The following is a 25,735-nucleotide window of genomic DNA, read 5'->3' as shown; positions in this document are numbered from 1 at the left end:
ATTCAGTATTTACACGTGTGTCCTATTTATTTCACTTAAGAGTATGTCCTCAATATGCATCCATTTAGCTATAAATGTCTCTTGTTTCTCATTCTTTGTGGCTGAATAGTACTCCCATTTTATAAAAAAACCTACATCTTTATCCAATTTCCAGTTGATGGGCACTTGGGCTATTTCCAAGCTTCCACTATTAAAAACTATGCCGCTATAAAACATGGGTACACATATATCACTGTGGTATGATTCTTTTAATTCTTTGGGGAAGATCCCCAGCAGTGGAATAGCAGGGTCAAATGGGCCCTCTAGTCCTAGTTCTTTGAGGTATCTCCATACAGACTTCCACAGTGGTTGCACCAGTCTACATTCCCACCAACAATGGAGAAGGGTTCCTTTCTCCCCACACCCCTGCCAGCATTTGTTATTGGTTGATTTCTTGATAGCAGCCATTCTTTCTGGGGTGAGGTAAAATCTCAGTGTTGTTTTCATCTGCATCTCTCAAATGACCAGTGATGTAGAACATTTTTTCATATATTTATTTGCTGCTTTTACCTCTTTGTCTGAGAAATGTCTGTTCATTTCAGATGGCTATTTTTGAATTAGGTCTTTGAATTTGGGGGTCTGATTTTTTTCAGTTCTTTATATATTCTAGATAGTAGTCCTTTGTCTGAGGTACAGCTGCTAAAAAATTTTTCCCACATTGTGGGTTGTCTGTTAGCTCTGTTGGTGGTTTCTCTTGCAGTGCAGAAGCTTTTTAATAAGATGAGATCCCAGTTGTTGATTCTTTGTGCTAGTTCCTGTGCTACTGAGGTTGTGTTCATAAAGTCTTTTTCTATGCCAATGTCTTCAAGAGTTCTACCTAACTTATCTTCCAGCAAACTTAGTGTTTCTGTTTTAATATTTAGATCTTTAATCTACTTCGATCTTAGTTTAGTGCATGGTGATAGATATGGGTCTAGTTTTAATCATTGGCAAGTTGAAATCCAGTTTTTCCAACATCATTTATTAAATAGGCTATCTTTCCTCCAGTGAGGATGGTCGGATGCTTTGTCAAAGATGAGGTGGCTGAGCATTTCTGGAATTGTTTCTGCATCTTCTAATCTATTCTACTGATTCTTGGGTCTGTTTCTTTGCCAGTACCATGCTGTTTTTATCACAGTAGCTTTGTAGTACAGTTTCAAGTTGGGGATTGCGATACCCTCAGCCATGTCTCTGTTGTCTAGAATTGCTTTTGCTATTCTAGGTCTCTTATGGTTCCAAATGAATTTTTGGATTGTTTTCCCCAGTCCTGTGAAATATATTGTTGGAATTTCAATCGGCATTGCATTAAATCTATATAGCAGTTTCGGAAGTATGGCCATTTTCACCATATTGGTTCTTCCTACCCAAGAACAAGGGATGTCTTTCCATTTTCTTATATCTTCTTCAGTCTCTTTTTTTCAGAGTGCTGTAGTTTTCAGTGTAGAGGTCTTTTGCTTCCTTTGCTAGACTGATTCTTAGATATGTCATTTTTTTGGGTGCTATTGTAAAAGGAATTACTTCCCTAATTTCTCTCTCAGTGAGTCTGTTATTTGTGTACAAGAAGGCTGTTGTTTTTTGAGTAATCACTTTGTATCCAGCTACTCTACTGAATCTGTCAATTAAGTCTAGAAGTCTTTTGGTGGAGTTTTTTGGGTCTTCTATGTAGAGTATCATGTTGTCAGCAAATGACAGTTTAAATTCTTCTTTCCTATCTTTATTCCTTTTATTTCTTTCTCTTGTCTAATTGCTGTGGCTAATGTTTCCAGAACTATATTGAGCAGGAGTGGTGATAGCGGACATCCTTGTTTGTTCCTGATTTTAGCATGAAGGTTTTCAGTTTTTGACCATTTAGTATGATGTTGGCTGTTGGTTTTTCATAGATAGCCTTAATCAGGTTGAGATAAAGCCCTTCTATTCCAATTTTCTGTAGGGTTTTTATCATGAATGGGTGTTGGATTTTGTCAAATGCTTTTTCTGCATCTAATGAGATGATCATATGGTTTTTGTCCTTGGCTCTGTTAATATAGTGTATTACATTTATTGATTTATGTATGTTGACCCATCCTTGCATCCCTGGGATAAATCTGACTTGGTCAGGGTGTATGATCTTCTTGATGACCCTCTGTATTCTGTTTGCCAGTATCTTGTTGAGGATTTTTGCATCTATGATCATTAGGGAGATTGGCCTGTAGTTCTCTTTTTGGGCTGGGTCTTTCCCTGATTTTGGAATCACAGTAACACTTGCTTCCAGGAATAAATTTAGAAGTATTGCTTCCCTTTCAGTTCCCTTGATGAGTTTAAAGAGTAATGGTGATAGTTCTTCTCTAAATGTCTTGTAGAATTCAGCAGTGAAGCCATCAGGACCTGGACTTTTCTTTGTTGGTAAACTTTTTATTACATTTTCAGTTTCACTCATTGTAATTTATATCTTCTTCATTTAACTTTTGTATGTATCTAGGAATTTGTCCATTTCTTCTGTGTTTTCCATTTTATTAAAGTACAGGTTCTTGAAGTAGGAATTGATGATCCTCTGGATTTCTGCTGGATCTGTTGTGACTTCACCTTTTTCATTCTGAATTGCATGGATTTGAGCCTTTTCTTTCCTTTGTCTGGTAATATTGGGTAAGGGTTTATCGATTTTATTCTTTTGGAAAACCAACTCTTTGATTCATTGATTTTTTTTCTATCATTCTCTTAGTCTCCATTGCATTGATTTCTGCTATGATCTTTATAATTTCCTCTCTTGTATGAGCTTTGGGTTTGTCATGCTCTTCTTTTTCTAGGAGCTTGAGGTTTAGCATTAGGTTGTTTATTTGAGCTTTCTGTTTTCCTAGTATGGGCATTCACTGCTATGAATTTCCCTCATAGAACTGCTTTCATTGTGTCCCATAGATTCCTCTATGTTGTACTGACGTTATCATTTACTTGCAGAAACTGTCTAATTTCTTCTTTTATTTCCTCTGTGACCCATTGGTTGTTCAGGAGAGTGTTATTCGATTTCCATGTGTTTGTGGGGGTTTTGCGGTTTCATATGTTATTGATCTCCAATTTTATTGCACTATGGTCTGATAATATAAAGGTGGTAACTTCAATTTTTTTGCAGTTACTTAAACATGCCCTATGAGCTAGCATGTGGTCTATTTTGGAGAATGACCTGTGTGCAGCTGAAAAGAATGTGTATTCTGATTTTGTGGGGTGGAATACTGTAAACATCTATTAAGTTCATTTGTTCGGAAGCTTGGTTTAGTTCTAGAATTTTGTTTTTTTTTTTTTTTTTTTTTTTTGGATACTGTGGATTGAACTTGGGTCCTTGAGCTTGCGCAGCAGGTGGAGAAACTACTGAGCTAAATCCCCGGCCCTGTTGTTGAATTTTTATCTGGATGATCTGTCTATTTGTGACAGTATTGAGATCCCCCACTGCAATTGTATTAGTGCTTATTTGGTTTTGCATGTCCATTAATATTTGTTTTGTATGGTTGGGGGCATTCATATTTGGTGCATATATATTTAGCATTGTCATCCCTTCCTCTCGGATTGTTCCCTTTACAAGTATGTACTGACCATCTTTGTCTCTCTTAATTAGTTTTTGTTGGACATCTATTTTGTCTGCAAGTAAGATTACTACCGCTGCTTTTTTTTCTGGGTTCCTGTCACATGGAGAACTGTTTTCCATCCTTTTACTTTCAGTCTATGAGTTTCCTTTTGAGTTAGGTGTGTTTCTTGTATACGGCATATTGTTAGATTTTGCTTCTTAATCCATTCTGCCAGCCTGTTTCTTTTGATTTGTGAACTGAGGGCATTAACATTCATGGTTATAATTGATAAATATTGACTGATCCTTGTCATGATGTTTTACTGTTGTTGGCTCTTTTATTTTTTATTTTTCCCCCTTTCCCTTTAGTTTCTTGCCTGGCCTGGTGGCTTCACTCTTTTGGGCCTCATGGAGTTCTGACCTTCATTGTCTTTTTCTAGGATATTTTTTAGAATTGTTTGGAGTGCTGCTTTGGTGTTCATGAAATTTCTCAGGTGGTCTTTGTCGTGGAAGTATCTAATTTCCCCATCGATTTTGAAAGATAATTTTGCAGGATACAACAGTCTAGGTTGGAAGTTATTTTCTTTTAGGGCTTGAAATACTTCACTCCAGGCTCTCTTTGATTTGAGGGTTTGTGTTGAGAAGTCTGCTGTGATTCTGATGGGCTTTCCTTTGTGTGTGATTTGTTTCTTTCCTCTAACTGCTTGTAGGATATTGTTCTTCTGTTGGGTTTCTGGGATCTTGACTATTATATGTCTAGATGTAACTCTTTTTTGATCATGGCTAGTTGGAGTTCTATATGCCTCACCTATCTGTATGTCAAATTCTCTACCTCTGGGAAGTTTTCTACTGTTACTTCTGTGAACAGCTTTTGTATATCATTTGTACTTTCTCCTATTTTTTTGTGGACTATCAGTCTTATGTTATTCTTCTTTGCATCATCTAGAAGCTGCTGGATTGATTTCTCATGGTCCTTTACTATTTTGAAGAAATCTCTGTTTTCATGGTCACTAACCACAATCCTGTCTTCTATATCTGATATTCCATCTTCATATTTGCTCAATCTGCTGTGCATACTTTCAGTGGAGTTTTTAATCTCCTGGATATCTGTTTGAATCTGTTTCATGGATTTGATTTCTTTCCTATGTTGGGTGATCATGGTTTCCATTTCTTTCTTATGCTTGCATTCATGGCTTCCAACATGATTTTGAGGAGCCGGGGATTGAGCTCAGTGGCTTTGCCACCTGCTGCACCAACATGTGTTTGAGTTCCTATTTTTTTATCTGTTTCTTTTCTTTCCTTTTTTTTTTAGTACTGGGGATCAAACTTGGGTCCTTGCGCTTGCACAGCAAGTGGCAAAACCACTGAGCTAAATCCCCAGCCCTATATCTGTTTCTTTTCTAGAGCCTCTAATCATGTCTTTCACTCTGCTCACCATCTCTGTAGTTATCTGGGAAATTGTTTCTGCTTTGAATCTTTCTAAAGCCTCATTCATCTGTTTTGTTATTTCCTGTGCTATCAATTCAGGGTGTCCAGGTGGTTGATTATCATATTTTTGCACCTCATTTTCCCCAGAATTTTTCCTTTGGTGAGCCAGAAGTCTGTGTTTGTGTCCTGCCAAGGTGTCTTCTCATTTTTAATTCTGTTGTTCTGTTTTTTGCTTTAATTTCTGGGCTGATACTCCAATATTTCTTATTTTGAGTATCTTTATTACTGGTGTTTAGAGCCCCTATGGAGTGATTGCTTCTCAGAGATATCTTCCAAGTATAGCTGGACTTTTTAGGCTTTGAGTCTCTAATGACTCTTAGGCAATCTCATTTTCAGTATACTAGGGAGGGTATACAACTGATTAGATCAATCGCAACACCTTAGCCCAATTGGCACAATGAGCATCAAACACAGCTTAGAAAATGACAATTTGTGGTAGCAGTTAATCTATCACCTTTAACTGCATGAACGAGATCAAAATCTAGGGCCAGCCCAAAATATGTTTGTAGTAAGTAAACCCTTCAATATGGCAGATTTACTCTTTGGGATCAGGATTTAGCAGGGGTTGGTGAGGGAGGGGTATAGAGATAGAGGGAGAGGGAGAGGTTAGAGGTGAAGCTAGAGGACACAGGAAGATCACGCAAATTGTGGGGATCTGTTGAAGCCATGAGGTGAAGACAGAGCAAAAGAACAGAAACAAGTACAGAACAAACTGACAACAATAGGGTAGCTAGAAATTGTATTCACCTTCCTATAAAAGTGACAGTTGAGAGGAAAGAGAGAGAAAAAATTCAGAATGGGACAGGAACAGGAACAAAGACGGAGACAAATATAGAGCCAGAAGGGATAGAGAGAAAAAGAAAAGGAAAAAAGAATATAAAACAAACAAACAAAAAAGGGTCTTCTTCAGGATATGTCTGTGCTGTCCTGGTAGGCAATGTGGGCAACAGTGTGCAGGTCTAAGTTGATTAGTCTCAGCAAGCCAGCTCTAGTCTACTGAGATTCAGGCTGATTTCTGGCTGCAAGGTCCAAGCCCAGGTCCCTGACTTCCTGCAGGATTAAACTGCAAGTTTCTACTGCAGGTTCCAGCTGTCCTCCCCTCTATGCAAGTGTGGGTTTCTATGGGAGGTGCTGATCCCACCAACTTACCAACCACAATGGTCCAGTGTGCTTTTATTGAAGAGTTTTTCTTCACTTTCCCAGTGGGCTTCAATTTTCATTGAGGAGCATCAGAAAGGCCCTCTCTGTTGTTCACTTCTGCTCTATTTTCTGGGGCTCATAACCATGGCTTTTATGTCCTCCTGGCTCCTCTGCTGTGCGGATTGGAGATGCCATGCCATGTCTGGCAGGGCGTGGGCTACTGGCCTCCGTGCGACCAGGGTCTCCAGCGGGGCCAGTCTATCGATTTTATATAAGTGGATATTTGAACACTGTTTCCAAGTCTGTCTTTTTGACATGACATTTCCCAATTCATAGTCTTAGGAATCAGAACCCAATCCTTTTTTGTAGATGAAAATATTCTTTTTCATGGATAGCTTACATTTTTAGATATTCATCAGTTGATGGACATTTCAATTGTTTCTACCTTTTAGCTTTAATTTTAATGAATACTAAGTAGTAAACATTCATGTACAAATTTTATGTGGACTTGTGTCTTCACAACTTTTCTCTATATAGGATAGAAACTCATGTGTAATAGGGAAACTATTACGATTGTATTTGGATTGTTCCATGCAAAACTCATGATGATGTGAAATCCTCAGTGAGCTATACTAAGAGGTAGAAATTATTTGAGTGACTATTCACAGTTGGGGAACTTAGGAGGAAACTAAGAACAGATTAGTTTGCTTTCTGGCGTCTTCCTATTGAATACTGAAACAGGAAGAGAGACAGAGGGAGGAGCACACACATAAACGCAGTCTCTCACCATGTAATGCTCTGTGACTTCAGACCTTTTCACCAGGGCCATCACCAGGTATAATTATTCCACCTTGCCCCAGAATTGAGCCAAAGTAAATTCTTTATTTTTTTCTGAATCTGAAGTATTTTATTTAGAAACCATAGTGGACTAAGAAAACAACTGTATTCTTCATTATTGCAGAAACTGGCAGTCACTGTATTACACTGTATTAGTGCCCATATTATATTTTCAATAATTTTGAGTTTCCTCCATATCCTTACCAACAGTCATTACTATCTTCTTGGATATAGTTTTAGTGACATTTTATAGTTGTATAACAAAGCTTTTGATGATGACTAGTGAAAAACGTGTTTGTAAAAGCTTCAAATACATGAGTTCATCCTAAGAAAGAGAATTTTTCTTCCATTTATAAGATGAGGAAACAGACATGATGTAAAATTGGTTCACTGTCTTTTGGAAAGAAAATGATAAGTGTTCAAAGTTACCTGCCATTAAACTTGAGTTCAGTGAGAATTAGAAACAGTTTTTAGCAGATGATTGATTGAAGAATCCAATATATTTCAGGACAGTGGGAGGTCATTGATGGAAAGAAGAGAAAAATTTGGTTTGGCATCAGTGAAATTACTTAATGTTGCAAATTTTTTGTTGTTAGACTAAAGGGTAGAAAATTGGTGACTTCGGCATTACTGACTGTCTTGATGCTGTGAGTCAAAGTAATCTCTATTCATTATTTACTGAGTTTGAGCAATTTTGTTTAGAAAAGAAATAGATTAGCATAAAACTTTTATTAGTAGATGCATAAATATGTAAAAAGGTTCATATTTTTTTTTTGGTACCAGGGATCAAACTCGGGTCCTTGCACTTGAGCAGGAGGCGGCAAAACTGCTGAGCTAAATCCCCGGCCCAAGGTTCATATTTTATTATTAGCATGTTTACCCTCTTAAAAATTGTATTCAGAACTTGAAATGCACCTTGGTTCGAGATCAGTTTTCTAGACTATGCAAGGATCTGGATTAAACCACAGTACTACAAAAAAATTAAAAGAAAAATAATTGAAGAGAAATTGGATTGTCTTAAAGTCAGAATCTAGAAGACATACCTGTATTCTCATTTGCGTTGAGGAATTATTCTCAATAGCCAAGGGGTCAAAACAGCATAAATCTACTTCCAGTGATTCTATTAGTAAATTTTCACTTACTGTGAAAAAATGACAGAACTTAAGAGGAATAAAGATTTATTTTGGCCTCCCAACCCAGAGGAAGGGGCTTCCGGGCCACCATCCATCTTGCCGCTCCCAGCCCAAAGGCAGGGTCTCTGAGCCACCATCCCACTGCTCCTGGCCCAGAGGAAGGGGCTTTCCAGCCACCATCTGTCCCCCCACTCCCAGCACAGAGGAAAGGGCTTTTGGGCCCTCATCCTTCCCGCTGCTTCCGGCCCAGCGGAAGGAGCTTCTGAGCCACTGTCCCACCCCTCCCAGCTCAGAGGAGGTGAGCTGCGCGGGTGCCAACAGCACCCCCCCACACCGGGTCAAAATGAGAAGTCATGTAAATCTCAAAACCAGACTTCCAGATCACCTACAGCAACCACAAAGGGAAATGAGATGGAACACTCTGTTACTTAACTACCTGGACCCACTGAACTGGCAACAAAAGGGGATCTGGAAAAAATGAAATCAGAAATAATTTCTCAGATAACAGGAGAAATTGTGCCCCTAGTGCAAGACATGATTAATAAATCTAGAGAGGACCTCAGGAACATGATGGAATCTCAACATAGGAAACAAATGGAATCCATAAAACAGATGCAAATAGATTTCCAGGAGATGAAAAACTCCATTGAAAATCTACACAGCAGAATGAGCCAATGTGAGGACAGAATTTCAGATATAGAAGATAAGACTGCAGTTAGTGACCAGGAAAAGAAAAATTGCTTCAAAATTATAAGGGAACATGAGAAATCAATCCAGCAGCTCCTAGATGATGCAAAGAAGAATAACATAAGACTGATGGGAGTCAATGAAGAAACAGGAGAGAATGCAGATAACATAAAAAATCTCTTCACAGAAATAATGGCAGAAAACTTTCCAAGCAGGGTTTGAAAAGAGCTTGACATACAGATAAGTGAGGCATATAGGACTCCAAATAGCCTTGATCAAAAAAATCTACACATAGGCATAGAATTGTTAAGATTCCACAAACTCAACAGAAGAACAAAGTTCTCCAAGCAGTTAGAGAAAAGAAGCAAATCACATACAAAGGAAAGCCCATCAGAATCACAGCAGACTTCTCAACACAAACCATCAAGGCAACAAGAGCTTGGAGTGACATATTCCAAGCCCTAAAAGAAAACAGCCTCCAACCCAGATTGATGTACCATGCAAAACTATCTTTCAAAATTGATGGAGAAATAAGATACTTTCATGACAAAGAGCACCTTAGGAACTTCATGAATACCAAACCAGCACTCCAAAGAATTTTACACAATATCCTAGGAACAGACATTGAGGATCACAACCCCAGGAAGCAAAGCAGAATGAACCCATCTGGCATGACAAGAAATTAAATGTAAAGGGGGAGAACCCAACAGAAAGAAAAAGTCATGGCAATGACAAGTCAGTACGTTTCAGTTATAACCATCAATGTTAATGGTCCCAATTCACCAATCAAAAGAAATAGACTGGCAGAATGGGTCAAGAAGCAAAATCCAACAATATGCTGCATACAAGAAACACACTTCATTCAAAAGGAAACTCATAGACTGAAAGTTAAAGGGTGGAAAACAATACTCCATGTGACAGGAACCCGAAAAAAAGCAGGAGTAGCTATCCTCTTGGCAGATCAAGTAGATTTCAAACCAACACTGATTAAGAGAGATGAAGAAGCACACTACATCCTTCTAAAGGGAAGAATCCAAGAGGAAGAGATGACAATCATAAATATCTATGCACCAAACACTAGTGCACCCAACTATATAAAATACTAACAGACATGAAAAGTCATATATGAACTAATACAATTGTAGTGGGGGACCTCAACACCCCACTGTCACAAATAGATAGATCAACTAGACTAAAAATAAGTAATAAAATACTGGAACTCAATAGAACTCTTGAACAAATGAACTTAACAGATGTTTACAGAGTCTTCCACCCCACAAAATTAGAATACACATTCTTCTCAGCTGCACATGGGTCATTCTCCAAAATAGACCCCATACACATAGAACATGTTTAAGTGCAAAGGAATTGAAGTTATCCCCTGTATATTATCAGACCATAGTGCGATGAAATTGGAGATCCATAGCAAAAGAGAAACTGAAAGTGTAAATAAGGAATAAAAGGTATGATAGATAATGTGAAATAGGAAGAAAAGGGGCAAAAGGGAAGGGGAAGTGTGAGGGGTAGGGGAAGGGAAAGAAGGGAATGGAATTAATATGAGAAAATGGAAAAATGGAAACAAAGTCTTTGTAAATACTGAGGGGTGGAAGGGTTGGAGAGCAGGGGAAGGGGGAAAAATAAGAACCAGGAGAGATTATGTTAAAGTGGAAATTTCCAACGATGAATGTCATATTGTATACCTAAAATGTACCAATGATTAGAATGAATAATCAATAATGCAAAATAGGAAGAAAAGGTCCAAAGGGGTAGAGGAAGTGGGAGGGGCAGGGGAAAGGAAAGAAGGGAAAGGAAAAATGATGAAATGGAAAAAATGGAAATAAAGTCTTTGTAAATAGGGAAGGGTAGAGGGGGTGAAGGGAGGGCTAGGAATGGGGAAAAAATAAGAACCAAGATGCATCATGTAAAGGTACAAGTTCCCAGTGAGAAATGTAATTGTGTTGTATACCTACAATGTACCAATAAAAGAATTTAAGAAAAAAATATTTATTTTGGGTCAGTTTCATAAGTTTCAGTCCTTGGTCAACATGATTTATTGCTTATAGTCCTGTAGCAAGGCAGAAAAATACTTGCAGAGTGCATGGTGATGGAAAATTGTTTAACCTCATTTTATCCTGGAAGGAGACAGTGTGAGAATGAGAAAGACCAAGGTGTAATGAGGAATGCAGTGTACCATTCTAGAATATAATCTCATTGGCCTTCTTCCTCCATTACATCAATACGTTAATCTACTAAAGGGGTAAGAATCTGCACTATACACTTTACCTCAAAACAATCAATCAGCTTGCAACCAAGTCTTTACATCATGGTATTTGGAGGACATTTTACTTCTCATCCATAATACTGCAGAAATGCATAGAAATAGTGAATTTTGTTCATATGACAGAGTATTATTTAATCTCAATAAGAAGGGTATCTTGACATTCATGAAAACATGAACTAACCTGGAAATCATTAAGTGAAATATTCCAGACATAGAAAAATTATCATAAAAATGATCACATTAAACTTAGCATGTAGAATCCTCAACCTAACTGAAGCAGAGAGTTTAATGACAGTTGACTTGTGTGGGCATTGAAAAATTGGGAGATATTAGTGAAAATGTACAATGAATGTTTTTCTGCTATGGTACAATATGCTTCTGGATATTTCACAGTGACTCTGGAAATGATACAGTAACTCATATAGTGCTGAAATGGTTAAAAGAATTTGTCGTGTATTCACCACATACTCAAAAGGTAACTGTGTTAAGTGATAGATATGCTAACTTTGATAAGCTGTGGGAATCATTTTGCAATTTAGACATACTTTGACACATCTAATTGCATACTTTAAATACAGTTTTACTTGTCCCAGATTTAAGTGTCCTGGCTTCTCGTTCACTGCACTCATCCCTGGGAGGGGACACCCGGGCTGTATGGGCACAGTGAGAGTGGTATGGAAGCTCAGGAATGTGCTTCGCCTTCTGAGTGGGTTCCTTGGTGAACTGCAATGCAGCGTGCTTTCCAGCCCTGCTCCCAGTTGCTTCTTCTGGAGGAAGTTGTTTGCAAAAAATCCTGAAGTTAACTTAAGGATTTGGAAACTTCTCGTGATTTAAGCAAAAAGATTTGATATTTAGTTGGAAACTAATGTAGAGCATCTGAAGAAGTAAAATAAAAATTAGAAGTAAATTATTTGTTACATTTAACATATGTATACATGAAGATCCAAAAAGTAACGACACAGGCAAACAGACCAACTGCGGTTATTTCCAGTGCATCTCTCTGATTTCATTTAACTACACGCAAGGTAGACACAGCATGGATTTCTTGGCTTTGCCATCATATCACTAAGCGGAGTGTTACTTGGTTAAAACTCTTTGGAATTTTGCATAAGTAATAATTGAGGTTAATAAAGTATTTTTATTATGTTAAAAAGATTATTTATGGTTTCTTTCCCTCAACCTACTACCCAGAGGACTATAGGGAAGGTTGTATCTTAGTCACTAACTCACTTTTTCCAGACTCTCCTCTTCCCTTGTTTCTAGTTGTTTTGTAAGTTGCTGTTTTTGATGTTGTTAAAAATATTAGTTTAAAAAAACATTGAGTTGTTTCTTCAAGTAATAATGAATTAGAATTTTTGACAGAATAAAAAAATTGCTGGTGTGGAGATTATAAAAAATTGAAAATTTGTAGGGAATTTTGGTATACAAGTTTCTCATTTAATGTGTCATGGATGTATGCTTCTTAAGTTGTCAACACTTGGAATAACCTAATTTATTTATATTTCTCCACCTAAGGTTAAACACCATTTTCTAAAATAAATTTTATTTTATCCCATTCCCCCCACCCCTCCCTCCCTGTGTACAAAGCTTTGTTTCCATTTATTTTCCTTCTATTTTCACTTTTTTTCTTGTCCCTTCCTTTGTCCCTCCTTTGTTCCCCTTCCCCTTTGAACACTTTCTTCCCATTTCCCAACATCCATTATACATCTCAGTCCTTGTTTCCACTTTCAGTTTCTCACACCAGAGAAACAGTACAGTATTTAAACATGTGTGTCCAATTTTTAGGAGTATGGTCTCAAGGTCCATCCATTTAGCTATAAATGTCTGAAGGTCTTCCTTCTTTATGGCAGAGTAGTACGCCATTGCATGAAAAACCCACGTCTTTATCCACTCGTCAGTTGAAGGGCATTCGGGCTGTTTCCAAGATTTAGCTATTACAAACTCTGCTGCTATAAGAATGGGTCGCCATATATCACTGTGGTATGATGCTTTTAATTCTTTTGGGAAGATACTAAGAAGAGGTTTAGCTGGGTCAAATGGAACCTGTAGTTTTAGTTTTTTGAGACTAGTCTACACATCCACAAACAGCGGAGAAGGGTTCCTTTTTCCCCACAGCCCTGCCAGCATTTGGTATTGGTTGATTTTTTTTTTTTTATAGAAGCCATTCTTTCCAGAAAAACACGATTTTTAATGATTTTATCATGTCCTGTCGATTATATCTAGTGTTGAGCATTGTTTATATGTGGGCTTTTAACATGTTTTTTTTCTCTCTGTCATTCTGTGTGCTGCATATGGTATAATATTTACATTTGTAATCCATGTTATAGTTCACACATGGTTAAATGACAGATATTTGTGTACTAAGATACAGATGTACACTGTGCTACATACAATATCTTATTTTTAATTCCAGTAGTTTTAGTTGGGTAAATTTTTCCAACATATACCATGATAGTGTATGAAAGTGAAGACATTTTGTGATTCATTTTTTTTGGTACCGGGGATCAAACTCGGGACCTTGCAATTGCAAGGCAGGTGCTGGAACCACTAAGCTAAATCCCCAGCCCCATGATTCATTTTAATCTCAGTACATTTTGTCTTTCTGTCTTCCTTGTGTTTTCTGTGCATCTTCTATGATATAATCTTCGGTTTTCTTAAGGATTTCAATGTAATGGGTGACACTGATTTATTACTCAGTAGCCCATTTTTACTACTTTTAATAATTTATTATAGGAGCCTATAATCCTAAATGAATATGGAGCAATGGAATTTACAATTATTTGTTGAGTAATTTTCTTTTTTTTTTTTTTTTTTGGTACCTGGGATAGAACTCGGGACGTTGTGCTTGCGAGTCTGGCTCCAGAACCACTGAGCTAAATCCCTGGCCCATGATTTTAATTTTTATTTTGCTGATGTTTCACTGGTTTCTGACATGGACAGGAAGAAGGCCTGTGTGTAGCAAAGGGTGAAGAGGACGTGTGATTAGCCTGTGTCATACTCACATGACAGAAATAAAAGCACAGCAGGTTGATGAGCATTGATCACCATGCTGAACACACAGTTTTACAGGTGGAGAAAGCAGACAAGAAGTGGTACATGGATGTGTGTGGACCGTGTTCACTCCAGACAGTACCCTGGCGAGCAGATTCCCCAGCAGTGTCAACAGGTGCATCAGCGGGTATGCAGGGGAGCTGGCATGGGAAAGCAGGGAAAGCAGAGAAACCAAAGGGGATAAACTGGTTTCCAGTTTAATGTCAGTCTGTTGTGAGAGCTTACTTTACATTATTTCCATTATTTAGTTAGGATATGTTAAAGTATTTATTGTTGTTCTGTGCTGATAAATATTTCTTGTGATTTTTGAAAACTGTTTCCTCTGCAGTTGTTGGATAAATTATTATGCAATAGTCAATGATGGTGGGATGGTGTTGATTTTAGCTATATTCCAGGGTTGGGGTTTTTTTGGCTTTTTGTCTTATTGGTGATCAAAGTATTTTTGATCTTCAGAAACATTAAAGAATCTATGATTTTCCTGTCAGCTTTATAGTTTTTGTTGTTGTTTTGTTTTTGCATGCCGTTTGATGCTTTTCTTAGTAGAATATTGGCTAAGGACTGTTCTTGGAGAACTGCATTTTATATAACTGATCATGATAATTCTTATTTTTTCTTTGAGGTACAGATCAAGTACTGTTAATCTTATATAGATACTGTAGGTTTTATTGGATCACTGCAAGACTGGTGTGCCTTTGTAACATTCTATTTAATACTTTTTTAATGTGTATCTTACATTTTTTATATTTTAAAAATACTTCATTCTTCACCACCTGCTGTGCAAGCGCAAGGACCCGAGTTTGATCCTCGGTACCAAAAATAAAATACTTCATTCTTTTTCTTGAAAAAATATAAATTTAATACATTTATAATTTAAAGCCTGATACTTTGTAATATTTGGAACACATAGACATTTTTTCAAAATTAAAATATCCATGACATTTATAATAATTTCTAATTTTCAATTTGTGTTTTGGTATTGCACTTTCTTATCATTATTCCCTGTCTTGTTCATCTTTTCCAGTGTATTTATTCCTGCTTTGTTAATTATTGGTTGAATGTTTTTGATGCAGTGTTTTGCTAAATATACTTCTTATAACCTGTATATTGAAATGAATGTATTATTTATTTGAAGCTTTTATACCAAAATTCTCAACTAATTCTATATCTTTTAAATTCATTTCATGATTTACTATTGAAACAATATATTACTTAATAGTACAAGTGGAGTGGGAATGTAGTTCAGCCATACGTCTATGCTTCCAGCGACTGAAGTCCTGGATTCCTTCCTCCCCAAACTGCTTAAAAAACATTGGATTTTTAAAGCTGTTCCTGCCAATAATCTGATTTTTCTTTTTCTGTTGTTTTTTGGGGGGTTTTTTTTGTTTTGTTTTTGGTACCAGGGATCGAACTTGGGACCTTCTACTTGTGGCAGGCAGCGGAACCACTGAGCTAAATCCCAGGCCCTGATTCTTCTTTATTACAATCTATGTAACATTTATATTTCCCAGTTGAAGGAAGATTTTGTATGTTCTAACAAAATTTTTATAAAAGTTGTCTGGAACAAAACATATTCTCTATTTATAAGTATTTTAAATGTATCTAATATGTAGTGTCTGAGTACTGTAAGAGTATCAGAATGAATAATTTCTACATTCCATTTCTGAAATCTTAAAATTTCCAACTTTAGTTATCTGCTTGTGTATTGATTTAGATATTTTTACTTATAGCTCATTGACATTGTGCTGCTTGCTACTTGAATTCCAAAGCATTTTTAAATATATCTACAATTATATGCTGAGTGCCTAGCAATACAAACTTCTACTAATTTTCTTGTTTTGACCTTGAAATTATGATTCTCTTATTTCAGATTTCCTAGAAGCTGGGTTTGCACATATGTAGCACCATCCAGAAGGCAGCACAAATGACATTAAAAAACCTGTTTACTGAAATACTAGCAGAAAAGTTTCCAAATAAGGTGAAAAAAGTTAACACAGATTAGTGAGGCTTATAGAACCCTAATTAGCATCAGGAAAAACTTTTCCATGACACATCACAGTCAGTATCCCAGAAAACCAACGTAAGAACAGAACTTTCATTTTTATACAATAGGAAGTATGATATCTTGATTGAACAACAATACAGATGTAAAATAAATATTGATCAGTACATTCTAAATAAGAAAAGACAGGCTCAGAGAAAACATTTTATAAAGGAACCCAATTCAAGTATGTTTCCTAGAACATGTGTTCTGTGAGATGTATTATGACCTGATCATCCATTCCATCATCCATGTCCTTTCCTGTAGTCAGTGTCAATAAAACCTAATTAGTTGCTACTCTCTAGCTTAAGCCCTTAGTGTATGAGTCTTATTTTACTCTGTCACCATGGTGAATGTTAAGACCTTTATTTTTGAACAGATGAGGAAAATGAGACTGTAAGTCCAACAGGTTGTTTGCTAGCATAGAATTATTAAGCTGCCATTTGAGCTGTGCCACAGCCTCAGCGTTCACAATTTTGTCTTCATTCTCTTTTGGCCCTCAGGTACAGCAGCCATGCTTCTTCAGAACTATTGCCCCTCATCACCGTTCATCCCCTTTGGTTTCTCTGCTTTCCCTGCTTTCCCATGCCAGCTCCCCTGCATACCCGCTGATGCACCTGTTGACACTGCTGGGGAATCTGCTCGCCAGGGTACTGTCTGGAGTGAACATGGTCCACACACATCCATGTACCACTTCTTGCCTGCTTTCTCCACCTGTAAAACTGTGTGTTCAGCATGGTGATCAATGCTCATCAACCTGCTGTGCTTTTATTTCTGTCACTTGAGTATGACACAGGCTAATCACATGTCCTCTTCACCCTTTGCTACACACAGGCTTTCTTCCTGCTCATAGGGTAAGCCCACCATGTGTACCTTTCCATGCCCCTTACATTATGCACTGTAGCCCTTGTGACTGTGCCTGTGTTGGGGGTTTGTCCTGGGATAAGTTCAGTTATAACATTTTGGTATTTTCGACCTTGCTTCATGTGAGTGTAATGTAATCCAAAGCTTTCTCTGCCATATTTTCCCACATGAAGTTGAATGGTAGTGAGAAGAAATTTTACTCACCTTGGGTCAGATCTCACTGGCTGTTTATTCCTCCTTGTGTTCTCTCATGTCATCATGGCCCCCATCCTAAGGATCTCCTCTGCTGAGGGACAGTAGGTGTTCTTTTCCAAGTGTGCAATTTATCTCACTGTGGTTCTCAAATACTGTTCTTTATCACCTATTTCTATCACTTTTTTTTTCTTTCAGTTTTTGAGATAGAGTCTCACTATGTAGTTCAGGCTGGCCTTGAACTCACTACCTAGTCTAGGCTGGCCTCAAACTCAAGGTAATCCTCCTGTCGCAGCTTTCCAAGTGCTAGGATTATAGGTGTGCACTACTACACCTGGCTTCCTATCTCAGTTTTGTAGTTTTTTTTTTTTTTTTTTTTGGTATGGGGTTTTGAACTCAGGTCCTTGTGCTTGGGAGGCAGGCAGCGGAACCACTGAGCTAAATCCCTGGCCCCATCTATCCCAATTTTGGAAATAACTGAAAGAAACTGAAGAATCTGACATACAACATTGATAAGCCCATCATATTCAGCCTCAGCACAATAATCAGAAGAACAGAATGAAAAAGACCTTACCCATCAAACTTTTATGTCAGAGTTTTGTGGTGAGAGGTGTAGTTAATATGGGTACTTTGGCCTCCATATTTCTCCCATCCATCTGTTCTCATTCCTCCTCATTCTTCCCCCTACCATTCTTTGTTCATTTTTCATTTTTCTCATTTCTTCTTCTTCAGAGATTTCAAGAGTCTTAGAAGCTCTAGGGTCATAATGCTTAAATATGGGCCGATAATGTGGTATTCTATGTGTTGTCACAGTTCCTGTGCAGTAACAGGCCACTGAGAATAGCCAGAATAAGTATGTCCCTCGTAAACACCTAAAATGTCACCATATGTCCTTTAACAAAGCTTCAAACAGACAATCTAAATTGAATGATGTGATTCAGCATCAGCAAGATTCAAGCTAAAGGCATTTGCACTTTTTGAAAGGGAGAGGAGCTTCTAAAATGCTTGGGATTAATTATAGAAATAATATGATAGATCAGTTGAAGTGTGAGGATGAAGACATAGTTTTAGAAAGGTAAACAGAGCATACAAATCTTTAGGCACTGAGCTGCTTGTCTGTATTCAACTGGAATAATGAGGGAAGCTCCAGTGCTCAGGAAAATATGGACAATTCACATTTGATTCATTTTTTTCTGTAAATTTTGTCATATAAAATGAGTTTTTGCATCTTTGTATATTCATAAGGAAAAACTGATTCCATACTTTAAATCCTTGTACAGTGTGGAGGGCTGTTGACCACAAGCTGCAGAGTACTAGAAAGCAGGTATCTCATGTGCAGATGGTGTTGGGGGTTTGTTTTTTCTGAGGTTGTGACTCTGATTTTCATAGGGCATTTACTGGAAAATGTTTTGTTCTGCATGCAAAGATTTGCTGAAATGAGACTATAATTTGTACATATGATGAATATTTGTAAAGTGCGAGCTTAGAGAAAGACTCATTTAGGATTTTATGATTATTAATTGTGACATGTTTATTGATATGCTAGAACCACCTAGCAGATTAGCATAGCTCTGTGCCTGTCTATGGACGTTTGGCTTGGAGGCCACAGACTAAGAAGGGAAGAGCCACCCTGTATGTGGTTGATGCCAACCGCTAAGCTTGTATCCTAGATGAAAAAAGTCAGGCTCTCCACTTTCTCTGTGGAGTTCTGGTATTTGTCATTGTCTTTGGATGTTGATCTCCAGTTTCTTCACATTTCTAGCATCATGTCTTCTGCCTTTCAAAGGAGATTCTTCAACAGGGAAGGAGTATGAGAGGAAGCGGCTCTCTGAGGTTATCCCCCTTTGCCACACTTGGATACACCCAGACATGTGCTTTGCTAATATCTATCAAGCCAATAAGTTTGATCAGTTTTAACCACCACATGACTCCAGGTGAGAACTTTATTGTGATGAAATAAATATGTTGAGAGAGAGAAGTTTTCAACCTGGGAGAAGGAAACAGCCTATTTTGGAGAATTTACTGTGTTAACCTGAGCTGTTCCTGCCTCCTCACAGGGAGATGATGCAGGGTGGGGCTACACTGCAGCTATCATTCTGGCCCTCCTGCTACAATTAGCCTTCAGAATTTCAGTTTTCCTTGTGACCACAGATAAAGGGATATTGCCTGTCTGAGGCAGCTAAGATATTTTCTTTTTTTTCAAACTGAATCCTTTGTATAACTGCTATTATATTATACTGGTTTCTTTTAACAGATAATTATATTCCCTTTTTGGTTTGCTGTTGTATCATTCTTGAAAATGACTAAATTTAGAGGTAAGGTGTGAGTCTGTGTCACAAGGCCAAGTGTCTTCTTCAGATTTCTGCTCTCTGACATTAGTACAACCATTCTATTCTATTGTGTCCTGCCCTTACCTGAATGCAAGTTTTTCTTTGGGCTTGGTGGTTTTCTGCATGTGACATTGAGTCTTGAAGTACAGGAGCACACTTGTGGCTTCATTTTCAGAGACAGATAGGAAGAGCCCACTGAGTACAGTAAGAAGCTGTACTTGCAAAGGTACTAGCAAATCCTGCAGCAGTACAACGATGTAAAGGATAGGTCAAGTCAACATTGTGGGAGGAAGCTTGGTCTGGGGAGGGTTTTGGTTAGAGTGTATCTAGGCTCCACTCAAGCAGGTAGTATATTTTTTTCCTTCTCTCTCTCGGCTTAGTAGTCAGAAAATGGACTTGCATCAGTGAAGAAGTGTCTGTATGAACTGTCCAGCAGGCACTTTGGCCAGAGAATGGGGTTCTCCTGTATCAGGCAATTAAGTCAGAAGCTCCCAGAGTATTGCTGAGAGACACATAAGCTGGCTCTGCCTGGCCTTATGAGTTCTACTGGCTGGCTGCATGAGAAGGACCCTCGTAGACCCTCAGTACCCAAAATGGTGATTGTGCTGGTCCAAGTGAGGCAAGATACGTGTGGGAGTTGTGGTGGAGGTCTAAGGTCTAGTAGGAAGTGGACAGAACTAGCCTTGGCATGGCCTGGGCCTCCCTACATTAGTCAAGGACTCTTTGTTCCTCTATGTCAATTGTCACTGGTGCACGTTTGGCCCTTTCTGCTTCTTAAATGAGGCCAATACTTCTGCTTGGATCTGGGCTTCCTGTCCTTCCCAGTGAGGTGACTCCCCTGCCTTTGGCAGCTCGACCTGCAGCCCCACTTCTCACCATGCTGCGCAGAAAGCAGGAGGCCCAAGGTGTGACTCGACTCCTGTGTGAGGTTTCCATTGGGTGTGGCTATACTGTGTTGGGTGCCCTGTTTTTTTTCCCAGCAGCAGATCAAGCATTATGGTTTATATGTAAAATGTACCCCCAAAGTCTCATGAGTTTAAAGGTTGACTGGATTTTCAGGGCCCTGTCCTCATCAGTGGGTTCAAATGCAGATGAGCTCTGTATTTGAATATGCTGTTAGGAGGTGGGATCTTGTTGGAGATGGCACAATAGGAATGTGTCCTAGAAAAGTGTATTTTTGTCTGCGAGTCCGCCTATGTTTCTCTTTCTCCTGGCTGCCATGGTTTGAATATCTTTTTCCCTGCCTTGCCACTGTGCCATTTTGTTACTACATTGGAGCCAGCCCAACATTAACTGAAACCTTGAGCAAAAATGTACCTACCCTCTCTTCCTTTACATTGTGTGTTGTGTATTTTCACTGAAACAGGAAACTAAGACAACTAATGATGCTAAATTTGATAAAAGTTTAGGATACGGGGCCTCAAGCCCACAAGTTGTATTCTGAACTGTGGGCTTCACTGTGATGAAAGTAAATTCCAAAATTTCAAATGCTTCCCCATGTTTCCAAAATCATTATGAAGTGTTTATAAGGTCCTTGAAAATGAGAAGAAACATTTAACATGCCTGTGATGAGGCTCAGTATTGGGCATTAGCCAAGCCTGCTTAAACTCTTGTGTTATACCCACAGCAATTAAATAAGTAAATAAATAAGCAGGCTCCATTAAGTTTATAATGCCAAAAAATTAATTAGGAGGCAAGTTATTAATTTAAAGAAGTGGAGATTAATCCTAAGAACTACTTCCAGAAGAGGCTTCCTGTTAAAACCACACTGAGAAACTCTTTGAAGTAGGGCATTCACATGCACATGTACAAGTGGAAAGAGAGAAGGGCACCATTTCTCAAATAATTACTGTAGTCTTTGGATGGCTTGCAAACATTGTTTTTAAAAAATGACATGCTGAATGAGGCAGGACTTTGTGTTAAAGCAGTGTCACAGCAGGGAGAAAGCCCCAAATGTAGGCCTGCAAGCACATCAATAGTTAGGCATAAAGTTTTCTGTGTAGGGAGGAGCAAAGAGTAGATAAAATGTGGGAAGGTAAAGAATGATGGAGGGTGGCAAAATCAGCTCCTGAGCCAATTGTTTTCCTCTGAAAATGTCCTTACTGTGACATTAGAGGGGTTATAAGTTGGCTCACTTTAAAAGTGGGTCAAAGATTATAGATTTGAAAAAAAGAGATTTAGAAAAAGATTGATACAAATATTGGGATGCTGCTAAGTTCACCTAATCATTTTTGAGGAAAACTGTAAATTTTCTGTCTTTGTTGTGAGTTAAAAATTGAGTAGACAGCATCATCTATGTGTAATGGGAAGGGTGTTACTCGAGGTTGGAAAAGATTACAGGGAATTGGGCCGGGGGTTTAGCTCAGTGGTCCTGCCACCTGCCCCGCAAGGGCAAGGACCTGAGTTCAATCCCCGGTACCAAAAAAAAGATTACAGGGAATTTTTCTGTGGTGCTGATGCTCGGCCCAGGACCTTCACTCTGAGATACTTCCAGCCCGTGTAGAGTTTTAGAGTCATCATAAACTTTGATTGGATGGTGCTGTGCAAGCTGGGGTTGAACTTAGGACCACCTTGCCTCAGTCTCCGAGTGGTATGGTCACAGGTTTAAATTACCAAGGCCAGCTAGGGTGCAGGTTTTACCATCACTCCTATATACCAAGATCACAGTGCTTGGTTAAATCATACATCATCAACCATTTGCTTTCATTTCAAGAAAGTTTTGATCTTTCCATTGAGAATGCATGGGCCAGTCTGAAAGTCATTATGGGAATATTCCTGCTCTGGACACTTGGCTGTGAGTTTGAGATTAGTTGTGCATAGTATATATATATATATATTTGTGTATATATATATATATATTTGTTGTTGTTGTTGTTGTGTTGTTTGTTTAAATGGTATTTTTCCCAGATTCTGGAACAGAGAATCTAAGACTATCATAATTTCCTGAGCAATAGAAAAGTCTACCCCTTTTTCCATAAGCCATTCTGAGGTGGTATATTCATTTTTATTAATGCTGGGACTCAGTGTGTCACCCCCTTGATAACTGCAGTATGATGACTCATAACGAAACACAACAGCACCTGCTTTGGACCCAATCTGCACTTTGGTCATTCTTGATGGTGTGAGTATTGAATTTTGGGCCCACTATTTTTTATTTTATTAGCACATGTTTGCGGTACATGGAGTTTACATTCATCTTAGGGAATAGGTGCATGTACAGAAAGCTTGATTCTTTATTCACCCCCTTCCCACCCATCCTTCTCCCTCCTCTCTAAATTCCCTTTCCCCTCTTATATTATGGTTATTATTTTTAGTTCATGATTATGACTTACAAATTTCACATTCACTGTGGATATTTGGTACATGTAAATGACACATCTTATCTTTTTTTCTTCATCTTAAATCATTTTACTTCCTTTTCCTCTCCCCTCCTCCCTTTCCCCTCATTCTCTTGAACCATTTGCAAAAGAGCTATTGCCTTGTTTCCTTCTATCAATCTTTTATTTTGCTCTTTATTTTGACTTTGCCTTGCTCAAATGAGAGATAATATATGGTATTTAAGCTTGTGTATTTCTCTTAACATTATATTTTTCAGGTATCCATTTTCCTACAAATGTCTTTAATTTATCATTCTTTATAGCTGAGTAGTATTCCATTATTTATAGATACCATATTCTCTTTATCTGTTCATCTGTTGATGGGCTGAAAATTCAGGCTGCTTCCAGGATTTAACTATTATGAATTGTGCTGCTATAAATACTGGCATGAATGTATGGCTGTAGCATGATATCTTTAGCTCTTGGGAAGGTACCTAGAAGAAGAATAGCTGAGACAAATGGAATTTCTAATTTTAGCGCCTTGAAAAATCTCCGTCATGGTTATACAGGCTTATATTCCCACCAACAATGTAGAAGGGATCTTTTTTTCCAATGGAGCCATGCCAGCATTTGCCACTCTTTTATTCATGATTGGCATTCTTTCCAGTATAAGATGAAATTTTAGTACTGTTTTAATTTGCACTTCTCCAATGGCCAGAGATGTTGAACATTTTTTCACATATTTGCTGGCCACTTGTACTTCTGAGAATTGTATTCATTTCATTTGCCCATTTTTGATTGTGTCTTTTATTTTGGGCAGTCTAATTTATTTTGAGCTCTTTATATATTCTAGATATTAGTCCTCTGTCTGAGGAATAGCTAGCAAAAGATTTTTCTCATTCTGCAGGTTTTCTCTTCACTCTGTTGGTGGTTTCCTTTGCTGTGCAGAAGTTTTTAGTTTGATATAATCCTATTTGTTAATCCTTGGTGTTGTTTCTTATGCACCTGAAGTTCTGTTTAGAAAGTCTTCACCTACACCTATGATCTCAAGTGTTTTACCTATTTTATCTTCCAATGAGTAATTTTTTCTGTTTTAATGTTTAGATCTTTGATCCATTTTAATTTCAGTTTAGTACATGGAGAGAGATACAGGTTCAACTTGAATCTTCTGCAAATAGATGGCCAGTTTTCCTAGCACTATTTGTTGTATAGGCTATCCTTCCTCCAATTATGTCCTTGGCCCCTCATCAGAGATCAAATAACTGAATGTGTCTGGGGATATTTCTGTACCCTCTATTCTGCTCCATCGATCCATGTGTTTTCTACCAATACCATGCCGTTTTTATCACTTGTTTTGTAGTGTAACTTGAATTCAGATTTTGTTATGCCTCCTGCTTTGCCCTTGTTGCCCAGGATAGCTTTTGCAATTATGGGTCTCTTCTGGTTCTATACAGATTTAAAGTTTGTTTTCTCAGGTCTATGAGGAATGCGGTTGGCATCTGATTGGGACTGCATTGAATCTACATAGCAGTTTGGGGAGTGTGGCCATTTTGACAATACTAGTTCTGCCTAACCAAGAGCAAGGAACATCTTTCCATTTTCTGATATCTTCAGCCTCCTTTTTCCAAGCAGTATAATTTTTGCTGTAAAGATCATTCATCTCCTTGGTTATGTTAATTCCTAGATATATTTTTTTATGCCATTGTGAATGGTATTGTTTTCCTAATTTCTTTCTCATTAATTTCATTACAAATACTGTTGATTTTTTATGTGTTGATTTTGTATCTTGCTACATTGTTGAAACTGGTTACTAATTCTAAGAGGTTTTTTGAAATTCATTGGGTCTCCTATATTTTATTTTCTGCAAACAATGATAATGTGACTTCTTCCTTTCCTATATGTATCTCCTTTATTTCCTTCTCTTGCCTGATTGGTGTGGCTGTTTTAAGTTGAACAAAAGGGATGATAGTGGGTATCCTTGTCTTATTCCTGATTTTGGAGGGAAATTTTTCAATTTTTCACCATTTAATATGATGTTGACCATTGGTTTGTTTATAATAAATAGCTTTTATAAGATTCAAGAAAGATCCCTCTATACCTAATTATTTCAAAATTTGTGTCATAAAGTGGTGTTGTATTTTGTCAAAACCCTTTTTTGCATCAGTTGATGTTGTCATGTGGTTTTTGTCTTTGCTTCTGTTCATGTGGTGTATTACATTTATTTATTTGTGTATGTTGAATCATCCTTGGAGCTCTGGAATGAAACCTACTTGGTAATGATGTATAATCCTTTTGATTATTTGTTGCATTCTATTTGACAGTATCTTGCTGAGGACCTTTCCATCTGTGTTCATTAAGAAAATGATTGGCCTGCAACTTTGTTAGTTGGATCTTTGTGTGGTTTTGAGATCAGAATGATGCTGGCTTCCAGAAATAAGATTGGAAACACTCCTTCCCTTTTAATTTCATTGAAGATTTTGAGGAGTATTGGTCATATATACTCCTTAAAGGTTCTACAGAATTCAGTAGTAAATCCTTCAGGTCCTGGGCTTTCTCAATATGCCACTATCACAGAGAGAGATGAATTAAATGAAATATCAGTAGTGAAATACCAGAGCTGAAGTACACCCTTGAAGAAAACAGACTTAATAGATATCTGTAGAGTGTTCTACTCTACTACAATAGAGTACACATTCTTTTTTTATTTTTTGGTACCAGGGATTCAATTCAGGACCTTCCACTTGCAAGGTAAGCGACAGAACTGAGCTAAATCTCCAGCCCTAATAGAGCACATATATTGAACTTTCTCCAAAATGGATCATATACT

The 25,735-nt window shown here is 37.8% G+C and overlaps 2 protein-coding genes and 1 pseudogene across 2 annotated transcripts in view; 1 reads left to right on the top strand and 2 right to left on the bottom strand.

Moving 5' to 3' along the window:
* LOC101720845 (uncharacterized) overlaps window positions 1-25,735 on the top strand; it is a 42,155-nt gene that overhangs the window by 9,390 nt on the left and 7,030 nt on the right.
* The window catches only part of LOC101719794 (uncharacterized), a 69,319-nt gene continuing 62,629 nt past the window's right edge, over window positions 19,046-25,735 (bottom strand). The window contains exon 4 of the mRNA XM_087206744.1: window positions 19,046-25,735. This exon is cut by the window's right edge and continues 36,256 nt beyond it. The gene's annotated coding sequence lies outside the window, so the exon portion shown is untranslated.
* The window catches only part of LOC147829194 (protein fem-1 homolog C pseudogene), an 18,707-nt pseudogene continuing 12,017 nt past the window's right edge, over window positions 19,046-25,735 (bottom strand).

The sequence above is a fragment of the Heterocephalus glaber genome, unplaced genomic scaffold (assembly GCF_053883595.1).
Source record: "Heterocephalus glaber isolate CG9 unplaced genomic scaffold, H.glaber_assembly_v1.0 deba00000678, whole genome shotgun sequence".
NCBI lineage: Eukaryota > Metazoa > Chordata > Mammalia > Rodentia > Bathyergidae > Heterocephalus > Heterocephalus glaber.
Note: the sequence above shows the minus strand (reverse complement) of the source record. Positions and strands in the feature narration are given on the sequence as shown.